The sequence below is a fragment of the Mastomys coucha genome, unplaced genomic scaffold (assembly GCF_008632895.1).
Source record: "Mastomys coucha isolate ucsf_1 unplaced genomic scaffold, UCSF_Mcou_1 pScaffold7, whole genome shotgun sequence".
Taxonomy (NCBI): Eukaryota; Metazoa; Chordata; class Mammalia; order Rodentia; family Muridae; genus Mastomys; species Mastomys coucha.
The window spans coordinates 22,066,165-22,079,058 of record NW_022196913.1 but is presented as its reverse complement, the minus strand read 5'-3'; the positions used below and the strand labels follow the sequence as shown (position 1 = coordinate 22,079,058).

Below are 12,894 nucleotides of genomic sequence, written 5' to 3'. Positions count from 1 at the left end.
TAAGGAATATGACAAAAAATATATTATAGGTATTGAAGGGGGGTCTATGGGAGGAGCGGTGGTACAAAGGGGGAACAAGAATGTGATTTAATTCTATTTAATTAAAATATGTTTTTAAATGTTACCAAATTCAGATAAATTGAAATCATGTAACTTTTCTGATAATGCAATAAAAGTTAAAAAAACGAAAGAACTAAAAATAGTGAGTTTATTCAGCAGAAAGTTTCAGAAACTAAACATTCTAGGCCTAGATTATACTGTACAGACACTAGAAGCATCCAGGGATAGGCCTAGGTTAGTAGACTAAGGCAGTAAGCCTCAGAGATAGCTATATACAAAGGACAAACAAACTGAGAAAGTAATCAGAGAAGCAACACCTTTCACAATAGCGTCAAATAATATAAATTATCTTGGATATTTCTAAAAAAGCAAGTGAAAGAACTGCATGATAAAAACCTCAGGACATTAAAGAAGAAATAAAAGAAAATATCAGAAGATGGGAAGATCTTCCATGGTCATGGATCCATATGAGTAACATATTAACAATGGCATCCTACCAAAAGTAATCTATTGATCCAACACAATCTCCATTAAAATTCCAGTACAATTCTTCACAGATATTGAAAGGATATTCTTTAACTTTATATGGAAACACACACTCACAAAAACAAAACAACAAACAAACAAATAAAGCCAGGATAGCTAAAACAATACTGAATAATAGACGAACTGCTGGTATCTCACCACCCATGATTTCAAGTTGTACCTCAAACCCTTTATCCACAATGGTATACTACGTACAAGATATGCTAGGGCAATCATAATGCAGTTTGTGGGAGTAACCAACTGATAACTGATTTGACTTAAGACCCACTCCACTTGAAGTAACTTATACCCAACAATTGCCTAGGTGACCAAAAACCTGAGACTAGATAGCCTAGGGAACTAGGGGAAAACCAAATAATACTGGTCTAGAAAAACATGTAGTGATAAAATGACTCCTAATGATACTCTGTTAGACTCAACCATCAGTTTCTTGTTCAACCATCATCAGAGAAGCTTCCTCCCGCAGCAGAGGGAAACAAACACAGAGACCCACAGCCAGACATTACAGAGAGTGAAAGACCTTGGAACACAGCTCTAAATGGGATATTTCCATCAAATACCTCCTGGCAGAGCTCAGAGAACCCCTCAGAAGAGGAGGGAGAAAGAGTAAAAGAGCCAGAGTGGAAGGAGAACACCAAGAAAAGAAGATCTGCTAAGTCAACCTGAGCAAACCTCATATGAACTCACAGACAGCAAAGCAGCAGGTGCAGGGTCTGCAGAAGTATGTGCCAGGTCCTCTGTGTACACACTATGGCTTCCAGTTTAGTGTTTTTATGGGATTCCTGGCTATGCAAATGAGTGCATCTCTGATCCTTGTGCCTTTTCTTTGGCTCTTTTCCTTTTGTTGGTTTATCCTGTCCAACTCTAATGTGCTTGTTTTTGTTTTATCTTATTATATTTTATTTTGTTCTATATATTTTAAGTGAATGGATAGATGGATGGATGGGTGGATAGATGGATGGAAACCTAGCCAGTAGGGTACAGACTAACAACTGAACTGTCATTTATACTTGCTGGGAGAGAGAAAATCAACTTTCTCCAGTAGAGTGACAATGGTCATATCAACCACTCCAGGACAAGCCTCATGTTCAGCAGTAGTTGACCAACATATAATGAATGTCATGGGGTTTTGTATGCTTTTATGTGGTTACAGTTTGTTAGATTGGGAGGGGCACATTTTCTTGGATTTGGGGTTTTTTATTGTTGTATTTGGGGTTTTGCTTGTTTTTGAAAAAAAAAAAGTCGAGTGGATAGGGATGGGGAGAGAGAGGATCTGGAAGGATTTGGGGGAGGCTCAGCCCATGCCATGTATTCACATAGTGTGGGCACAGCTCCCATCTCATATTCTCATCTGAGTAAATAAAAAATACATTTTTATATGTTTGAGTTCCTGCTCTGACTTCCATCAATGATGGACTATTAACTAACTGGAAGTGTAAACTGAAATGAACCCTTTCCTCCCCAAGTTGCCTTGGTCATGGTATTTTGTCATAAAAGTAACCCTACTTAGGACAAGGGGAAAGTCTAACTCTTCAGCTTTTCTAGCTTCTAAGGCTGTCTGCGTGTTCTGCCTATCAGCAGTCTTCCTCCATCTTCAAAGTGAAACACACTGAGCCAAGTCCCACTCTCACCTTCATGGTGTGCCCTCTTCCCCATATCCTGTCTACTTATAAGGACCTATGTAATCACTCTGTGATCATGGGACAAGCTTGTTACTTTATGGTTCAGCGGGTTAGCACCTTGTTTCCTTTGCCACATAATCTAACATTTTCACTGGCCCCAAGTATGTAGATATAAACATCTTTGGGAGCAATGATTCTGACTACCCTGTTCTTCAAGTCACTTTCAAAAGTTTCATATGCTTAGTAAGGGAATGTTGGTCTGGCATTTCTGTCCCATACTGGGAGCTTAGCTAGACAAAGTAGGCAAGTACCATAGTGTGTAAATTGGAAAGAAACTGCTAAAAAAATATTTTAGCTTTAATTTTTAATTTTTATTATTATTTATTTTATGCATATGAGTATTTTACTGGTATGTATGTCTGTGTACCATGTGCATGCCTGATGCCCAAGGCAGCCAGAAGAGGACATTGGCTCTTCTGGAACTGCAGTTACAGATGATTGTGAACTGTTAGGCAGGCACTTGGAATCTAAACCCAAAGGAGAAGTCAGTATTCTTAGCCACTTAGCCAGCCCTCTAGCTTTGTATATACTTTTTTCCATATCAAAACTCCTAAGTAATCCACTGAAAATTGTTAGAGTCAATTGATGGGTCCAGTAAGATTTCAGATTACATGATCAATACCAAGAAATATTAATTATATTTCTATATGCCAACAATGAATAATCAGAAAGTGGCTTTAAGGAAATACTTTTACTTACATTCTGTTAAAGAAATAAGATATTTAGCAATAAATTTAACAAATAGAATACAAAATTTATAATTAAAATTTATAAAAATTCATAGAATGGAACTAAAATAATTCATACAAATGGGGAAAACCCTGTGTTTATCGATTGCAAGATTTAGTATTACCAATTTGGCAGAAATCCACATAATAATCAAGACATTCTCATCAAATTCTCTCATGTACTTCTATACTTCAAGTTGCTACAGTATTCATTTTTAAATGCCAAAAGTCACCTCCTACTGCATTTTTGAAGTGTCCCTTGAGATAAGGTCACTTTGTTTACCTTAAGCAGGCCTTGAATTCAAGCTCCTATTGCTTGTGTCTCCCAAATGCCAGGACTTCAAGTGTGTGCACAAGTTTTGGTCACTGATAGACATTAAATGCAAATACATGTCCTGGATATCAAATGCAAATATAACAATGTGTCCTTGTGGAGAGAAAAATTATAATTACCTAAAAATATTATTCACTAATTTAACATAAAAATGCAAAAGTCTCTGTAAGTCGAATGAAAAGTGTCCTCCATAGTGTCCTGTGTCTGAAAGCTTGGCCTCTAGTTTGTGTGCTGTTTAGGGAGGATGTGGAACCTTTAGGAGATGGAGCCTCAGTGGAGGAAGTAGGCCGCTGAGCTTTGAGGGTTTCTAGCTCCTCCTCACCTCCCACCTGGTCTTCACGCTTACTTTGTGAGGTAGAAAATATGACCAGCCAGTGTCCTGCTGCCACCACTGTGCCATGTTGTCCATGCCGTGTGGAATTATCCTCCCTGCTAGCGTGGACTCTGTCCCCCGAGACTGGAAGCCAAAATAAACCCTCCTTTTTATAGATTGTTTTTAGTTATAGTGTATCATTACAGCAACAGAAAAGTGGCTAATGCATCTATAGACATTGTGTTTCTACATTTGAAATTCTACACTCTAAGATTTTAAGTACAATTTCATAGTATGTCAGGAACTAGAGAAGCACTCCACAGAAAGACCAAAGGCAATCCAATGTTTTACGTGAACAGTTCTGCTCTTCCTTCACCCTGTAGTGATGATCATATTTTCTTCTTTGACCAGTCCCCCCAGATACCTCAAACCCTGACGCCGTGTCCTGTTCCATGCTCCCCTTTACTTCTTCGGCTCACAGCTCAGAACAAGCTCAGGGACTGTAGCAGGAACAGCGGGGCTGCCTCTATGTAAACGGCAGGGGCCATGCAGCTGTAACGCATCTCCTGCAGGAGGACCTAATTGAGGACTACCTGAGAGAGCAAGGAATGCTAGTGCAAATAACGCCAGCCAATAAGGAACTGCTGTTTAGGATAGATACTTTCGTGGAACCAATGGGGGCGAGGGTATTAAAGGAATTTGCAGCAGTGTTCAAATGAGCTTACTGCAGCATTTCTCATCTGCTCCCAGAGTCTATGGCTTGACTCTGCGCCAACTTGCCCCCCCAACCCCCAAGAGCAGGTAGGGTCAGGCAGAGAGCTGTCCAGGGCACAGGCAACAAGGGACCAAGCCTGATGTTCCTGGGTGAATCACCAAAGTCGGGACAAAATGGGAGAGAACATGCAAACGGGAGGATTGGGACCCTGAAGTCCAAATGCCTTGGTCCTTAAACGGAGGAGGAGTGGGTTGGGAAGATTGTCAGAGTGTACTGGCTAGTTTTGTGTGTCAACTTGACACAGGCTGGAGTTATCACAGAAGGGAGCTTCAGTTGGGGAAGTGCCTCCATGAGGTCCAGCTGTGGGGCATTTTCTCAATTAGTGATCAAGGGGGTAGGGCCCCTTGTGGGTGGTGCCATCCCTGGGCTAGAGGTCTTGGGCTCTATAAGAGAGCAGGCTGAGCAAGCCAGGAGAAGCAAGCCAGTAAGGAACATCTCTCCATGGCCTCTGCATCAGCTCCTGCTTCCTGACCTGCTTGAGTTCCAGTCCTGACTTCCTTTGTGATAACAGCAATGTGGAAGTAAGCCAAATAAACCCTTTCCTCCCCAACTTGCTTCTTGGTTGTGATGTTGTGCAGGAATAGAAACCCTGACTAAGACACAGAGTGACATCTACAAAGAATACTTCAGCTGTGCTGAAGCAGGGCTGTCACTTAAGTTCAGGGGTTTAAGGCCAAGCAGGAAAAGATAAGGGTGGCAAGAGGAAGAGAGGGAGAAAAAGAGAAAGGAAAGGACACTCCTTAAGGCAGGGTCTAGTCAGGACACACTGGCCTCAGTCAGCAAAAATGAGTACTTGCTAAGCACAAACTTGAGTAAGACTACGACTCGGGTTATAATTCCTTCTAAAAGTGCATTCCTTAGGGTCAGCAGCTCCATTGTCTTGCTTATTACCATAACCCCAGCTTTTGGAGCAGGGCCAGGTTCAGTCAGGACCCGAATACAGACTGACACCCTTCCTAAACACAACTAAGCCAGGCTCCAAGTGAAATGTCATCCAGGTGTCCTGGCCTCAAAGAGTCTTCAGCAAAGACTTTCTTCTCTTCTTTCCTAAATAGTCTAGGTCTCCTGGTGTGTTGTTTGGGTTTTTGCTGTTGTTTGTCAAAACAAATGCCAGTTAGAGTTATCTGTGAAGAGGAACCGCAATTGAGAAAATGCCTTCGTCAAACTGCTTGAGACAAATCTACCAGGCATTTTCTTGATTTATGCCTTTTCGGGATGATCTTCTTATGCACTGTATAAAGAGTGTCTTTTTTCATCCAAATGTTGATTTCAGTGCCAGCAGAGAGCAGAGTACTTACTGTTCAGACTTTGGTATTGTTATTTTTATGAAGCATCACCAGTCTCAGTGTTTTGTAAACATCTTCTCACAGTCACTTTCTGATTAGTTTAATGACGAGCTGATGTTCTATAGCAGGGCAGGACAGGAAAGTCAGAACATCCAGGCAGAGATAGGAACTGTGGGTAGAATCAGGCACGGGATTGGCCAGCCTGACGTTGAGGAAGCTGGACTTTGCGGGACCGAATGAGAGGTATCGGGCCATGTGGTAAACGTGGACTAGTATAAATGGGCTATTAAGTTATACGCTAGTTGGAAACAAGCCTAAGCTATAAGGCCATACATAGAAGTTTGTGTCATTATTCGGAAGCTGGTGGGTTGAGATAATCCGACGATAATGATGGATGTGGGAGTCTCACAAGAATGATTGATGTGGACAAGCCCAGCTCACTGTGGGTAGTGCCACCCTTGGGCTGCTGGTTCTAGGGCCTACATGAAAGAATGATGAGCAAGCCACGCGGAGCGAGCCTGTCAACACCATTCCTCTATGGGCTCTGTTTCAGTTCCTGCCTCCAGGTTCCCTGCCTCGAGGTTCCAGTTTGACTCCTCTCAGTGGGCTGTGACCCAGAATTTGTAAGTCAATAAATTCTTTCCTTCAAGACTTGCTTTTGGTCAAGGTCCTTCTCCCAGAAACAGAAAGCAAACTAGGACATCGGAGACTGGCTGTTTTAGGACTGTTCTGCTGTGGCTCTGGGGCTTGCAGACCCACGTTTCTTACCGCGGGCCGCCTCTAAGCAAATCAGGGGAGGCTCACAGGTTGGAATTAGGCTTTCTACAACTGACACTATTCACGCCCCTCCTCCCAGCGCCACTGCAGGCAACTGACTAGACTTCTTTTCCAAGGATGGGAAAACTCCCACCCAGTCATCCCTGACTGAACCCCACCCAGTCTTTTTCTGGCAGAATCAAGCGAGGACCGGATTGCCGAGTGAAGCCTGCTGCTCCCTTCCAAGCTGCCTCACCCAAGAGCCTCTGCTCTAAAGTAACAGAAGTTGATGTCGGCATGGAAACTGGCTGGGGTGGGCGGAGTGTTTGGGGGACGCACGAGCATGATAGGTGCCTTGGTGTCACGGGATCTGTCTTGGAACGGTTTTTGTTCTTCAGCCAGCAATCTGAGAAGACAGGATGCTCACCCTAAAGATCTATGGTCTCTAGCCAGCAGTTATATAAATAAGGAGAGAAACTAAAGCAAAGTTTCATAGTCTGGTCTTGGCCTCTGGTCCTGTCAGTCTTGCTCCTGTGGTTTAAGGTGCTGTTCATTCTTTCCTTATGGTCTCCTCCCTCAGTGTAACTGGTGGGGATTTTACTTTTTCCTCATTATTATCTCTGTACAGTAGTGGGGTGTTTGGCTATATTAAGGCCACTGGGTCTTAAATTCCTTCTGAGCCCGTGGGATGAATGACAAGTAGGTTGAAGGTTAATTCAGAACAAATATTAGTCGTGTGTGTGTGTGTGTGTGTGTGTGTGTGTGTGTGTGTGTGTAGATTCCTTCCTACAGAATGAGTACGAATGTGCTCTTATATACTATAAAGTGCTCTACCACTAGAACTCCTGGTGACAGAATGGAGTGTCTTTTGGACTCCTTTATCCAGCTCTATACTTCTTAACCTCTAACCAGAGTAAAGGCTTCAAGTGTCCAATTAACCTGTTTGCCCGCTGCTAGAAAGCTACTTGTCTTACCTGCTCTTGACAGCAAAGGAATCCCTGCCCCCTCCCTCTGCTGGCTGGGTCCTGATTTCCTATGAAGGGGAAGAAAAGAAAAAAAAGGTGGAAAAGATGAGGTTCTTGGAATCCTGGAAGAAGAGTTCCCTGATGTACTGAAGGCAAGCTGCTCCCGAAGCAGTCCATAGGAACCTACTCCACTACCAAGCAGAGCGAGGTAGAGCCAGCCCATCCTCACAAGGAACAAGGTCTCAGAACAGGTATCTTTGTTGCTCTAGGCATCATCTGCTTTTTCAAGCATAGAGGGGGAAGGGGACTATCTAAGATGACAAGCAGCCACAGCCTCAGAGCTAAAGCCCGTCTTCCGGGCTTCACTTTGCTCTGATCTCAGTTATCTTCTGTCTGCTAAAACAGACTGTGCTTTGGAGCCTGGGATCTCTCAACTACTTGAAGCCTTTAGGTAGTCAAATATGAAATGAAGAAAAGAGAAAGAGGAGGAGAAGGGAGGAAAGGGGAAGAGAAAAGGGAAGGGAAGGGAAGGGGAGAGAAAAAGCAAACAAGAAAAAGAAAAGGTCAGTGTGGTGTTCTTCCTGGCGATGACTTAGTTGAGAGGCAGCTTCCTGCAGCCGGGTCTTCCTAACTGAAATTACATTGGCATGCTTTGTGCTTTGTGTTTACTTCAGAAAGCTTTTTCTTTTTCTTTCTTTCTTTTTTTTTTTTTTTTTTTTTTTTTTGTATTCTGTAATAAGAAATTTTAATCTATCCCACTTACACACTTATCTGTACCTCTGTTTGTGATGGCTAATCTTTATGGTTGTCAGCTTGACTACATCTGAAACCAACTAAAACTCAAGTGGCTGGGCATGCCTGTGATGGATTGTCTTGACTGGATCTTTTGAGGTAGGAAGACCCACCCTAAAGCTGGGCCCCAACTTCTGTAAAGACATGCAATACAGAAACTTTGCTTTTTGCCAGCCTGCCATCACATTCGCTGGTGAGTTCATTTAGCCTGTCGCTGAGGCATTCCTTTGTTGGTATTAGAGTCTGTTTCTTCAGATTCCAACATCTGCTAAAGACTAGCAGCTCTCCAGGAATCCTCCAGGACCCCAGCGTCAGATCAGGGTTGCTGAGACATCCAGTCTCCTAAACTGCTGGCCTATCCATGGTAAGACAGCCATTGTTGGGTTACACAGCCTGTAAGCCAGCCAAATAAATCCCCAGGCTGAAGTACCCCAGAGCCCCATGCACATCAGGCGTGAGCTCTTTCGTTTTGTGGCACACTGAGCTGGGGAGGCTCTTACCTTGCAGCGGTGCCCACTGAGAAGCATGACTAGGTGGCTAGAAAACAGCTCTGGGTCTGCCTACAGAATTCAGGTTTCTGAGGGAGGCAATTATCTGTGTATCAACAGCTGGGGTGTCTTTATATAAGTAAATACAAAACCTTTTAAAGATAAGAGTTTAATAAAAACGTTAAAACAATAAAGCTAAAGGGAAGCTTTCCATAGCCCTCACCCAAAGCCACTGAGGGAGCCCTTAGCTGTATTTGAAAGTACTAGAGCGATACCTGCTTTGCTTCCACATGAGTCTTGTCTACTCCAGGAATTCGGGGCTGGGCGATCCGCAGTCGGCTGGATAGTGTTTCCCGGAAGGAATGTCTCCTAAATTATTCATCTGGTTTCCCTAGCATCAGGCTTTTAGGTTTTTCCCTACTTTTGTTTATTATAAACATTACTTCCACAGATGTCTTTGGGGGCCTTTGTTATTGTTTCCTTAGAAACCGGTCCTACAAGGAAGCTTGCAAGGTCAAAAGGAATGTGCATATTTTTAAAATCTAAAAAAGAAAATAAAATAAAAAACCAACTCAAAACAAAACAAGCAAATTGAAAACATAAAAAAAAAATAGACCAATAGTTGTAGGTGGTGGGGCCACTGAGAACTAGGATAAATAAAACATATAGATCAAAGGGCACAAAATTGCAGTTACATAGGATAACAAATCTGGAGCCCTGATTTACAACACAGGGATTGGAGTTAAAACTGTATATCAGCAGCTGGGCAAAGTAGCAGATTTTGGGTACACATATACTCCACATACAAGGAAAGTGGAGGGGGAAAGCTATAATCCATGGTATGTTAGTATGCTTGCATGCTTGTCACTTCAATGTGCATATATGTGTATACACACACACACATCAAAATCAATGCTTCCAGTATTAGCATTACTGACATAGCCGCCTCTGACATTTTTTAACTCGTGGCTACTATAAGACGCTACTCTCACTATATGCATGGTTTTTGATATTTAGGGGAAATGAGTCTCCTCTCATTATTACTTTTTCTTCAGAATTTTGAGGTCATCTGTATATGTCATTATTTTATATAAATATACTTTATATAATAAAAATGTCAGAAAATAATGCTAACATTTTGATTTATTTAAGCACATATAGATTAACTCAGCATGTTTGTTTTAAGAATTTTCATTTATGTTTATATCTCTTGTTATAAAATTTTTGTATCTCTTGGCATAGTATTTGAGTTTTGTCCCTACAGTTTCTAAGCATTGCATTGTGTTTATTCTGAGGCAGTCTGTATCTTTGACCACTTCTGGGAACAGGATCTTCTTCCATGGAATTTTCATGTAACATTTTGCCAAAGAAAGGAGCTAGCACTACTTAGACTTCCAGGATCTTAAAGAAATGTTGCTTATTCACTCTTATTTGTAAGCAGCTGTTAAAAACGCCAGTTACTTAGTAACATGTCCCATTAGCTTCTAATTTCATGGTTGATACAGAGATAACATGAAACTTTTGAGAAATCCCAAGTTGCTCGGTGGTGTTAGAAGTCTACCTGCCCAGATCTGAAGTCACTGTACAGAGCTCCTACTCCGGCTGAAGGTAAGAGCCCCCAATGTGGATTACACCTCAGGTAGTTACCAGGTGCTGCTCCCTGCTAAAGATAGACCAGTCAGGTGACCTCAAAAACACATCCAGGGTTGATAGTCTGGGCAGCAAAAAGGACCTCACAGACACTCCAGTGTAAACAAGAACTCTGATCCAGGGGAACTCCATGAGAAAGCACAGACACTGGGAAAAGCCTTTTTTCCAAAGAGATAAGTTCTCCCTGATGTTGAGATGTGGTGCGGAGGAGGAGAAACACTGTTTTCACATGAAACTGCTGTCAGCCATGCTCTGAAACTCCCTTCACTGCCTCTTATCCAGCTTCTCCCTGTCTAGGCAGATCATTGAGAGAGTGCCCAGGTCTCCCTGTTGGGCCGTGGCACTCCCCAGTTAAGGCACATTGGCTGCCCTCATCGATACTGCCCTGTCATTCTCCAGAGTGTACAGATCTGTGTGATAAATTCTGTGGTCTCCTTATTAGCAAGACTGGGTTTGGAAACCAGGAGTCAGGGTTTGGTTCCTATGAAGTAAGAGTGATGGAGAATACAGGGAGGGATCTGAATTATTCAAGTCCACACGGAAAAGACCGAGAAGGTAATGACAGACTTGCTGGCTCACGTCCATGTTCACCGACACTCTTGTTTGTTAAGTGCCTCCAGATACATAAAGTGTAGCATGCTGATCTCAAGCCTGTGATTAGGAGGAAATAAAATATTCATTCTCTTTAAGGATCATTTACTGATATCCTGCCCTGAGCCAGGAACAGATAAATACTGAGAAGCCAAAGGTTTCAGGAGACAAAATTGAGAATTAAGGAACAGTGAGGTAGATGCTATGAGGTCAGCTCTCAGGGTCACAGGAGACCAGAGGAGGGCTGGAAATCTTTTCCTGGAAAAGCATTGTTGGGATGGTTAGATCTCTCAAAGGAGATAGATTTCTGTAGAAAAGAAGCTATCAGATATCTGCTGTGGGAAGCAGGGAATTCTCAGCTTGCAGGAGTCCAAAGGCCTATTCACGGTCCATGTCAGCAGTCAGTGGGGACTGGAAGGATGGGGCTGGTGTATGTTCTAGCCTTCCCTCTTAGAGCCAGCTTGTGTGAGGATCTGGGCTGGGGTGAAGGTCAGAGGCATCCAGATGGCCTGTGGAAGAGAAAGAGAGAGTCAACTTCAGTTCATGTCAGATAGGCTTCCCAGATGAATGATGGCAATGGGCAGTTGGACAGTTCAGAGAAGCCATGTAGACATCTACTAGGGCACTGATCTAGTAACAGGCCAGTGCTACCCCACCCTCCATATCCTCCACCCTCTGTGGTTTTTCCAGTGGACTCCCTGGGCTCAACAGTGGGCATGGGGGATCTAGACATAGCAGTGGTTCTCAACCTTCCTGATGCTGCGACCCTTTTTAATACAGTTCCTCGTGTTGTGGTGACCGCCAACCGTAAAATTATTTTCATTGCTATTTCATAACTGTAATTTTACTACTGTCTTGAGTCATAATGTGTTTTCCAGTGGTTTTAGATGAACCCTGGGAAAGGGTCATTCGGCCAACTGGTTGAGACCTGCCGACATTGGGAGCCAGCTGAGGTTCTGAGGCCTGCCAGAGAAAACCTCAGGCTTTCCAATCCACCTCCTGCATTCTTGCCATTATGTGCACTCTAGCAAAACAGTCCACAGAGCTGACTCTCCTGCTCAGTGACCCTCAAGTTACTGTCTAACAAGTTCCTAGACGATTCTGGTCCAGAGCCCATACCAGGACAATTTTTGCCAGGTGTCCCTTTTACCTGGGCCAGATGGGCAACAAGATCTCATAGCCAAAGACTCTGACTATGAGAGGGCTCAAAAACCAGTTTCCCTCTGTCTAAAGGAAGAATTCTGAATGAGATTTATGTGAACAGGGGTGCCCTTTCTAAAACAACAGGACAAATCACTGTCAGTTATCGCACACAAACCTAGGGAATTTACCTATTTCCTAAAATAGTTACATTATATCCACAGAAGAATGTGTTCCTAACACCCAGTTGATGCCTGGAACTATGAGTAGTACCACGCTACAAAGACCAGCATGGCTGGGTGCACACTTGCAACCCCAGTATTGGGAGGTGGAGGCAGAAGGGTCAAGAGTTCAAGGACAGCATCTGGGTTTGAGACAACTCTATGAGCTTGCCTGCCTGCCACAACCCACCTCTTGCCCCCCCTCCCTGTGTGTGTGTGTGTGTGTGTGTGTGTGTGTGTGTAAACAGAACCCAACCAAATGTAGGCTTAAATTTTTTAAAACCTACTTTAATAAGGTTCTCAAATGCTTCGACACCCACCCCTAGCCCACGGTCAAAAGGCAGGGGAGAAAGGATGGTAAATGGAACAAGGGGCTGTGGACCTGTTTAGAAGTAGTTTGGGAGGGCAATTTTAACCTCAGTTTGTCAGCAGTACAGTTCAGTAATGTCAGGATACCAACAGTCCAGTTCAAAAGTTTGTCACCTGTAAGCCGCCTTTCCCGTCCCAGCTGGACATAAGGAGGCAAACACCGAGCTCTTCCCCATGCAGTTTTATTAGGATCCTTGT

The 12,894-nt window shown here is 43.2% G+C and overlaps 1 long non-coding RNA gene across 1 annotated transcript in view; it reads right to left on the bottom strand.

Annotated features, from left to right (window-relative positions):
- Nucleotides 1–11,067: 11,067 nt before the first annotated feature.
- Nucleotides 11,068–12,894, bottom strand: part of LOC116082117 — a 34,244-nt gene continuing 32,417 nt past the window's right edge. Inside the window, exon 3 of the long non-coding RNA XR_004115177.1 lies at nt 11,068–11,475. This is a non-coding gene — a long non-coding RNA (uncharacterized LOC116082117). The remainder of the gene's footprint in view (nt 11,476–12,894) is intronic.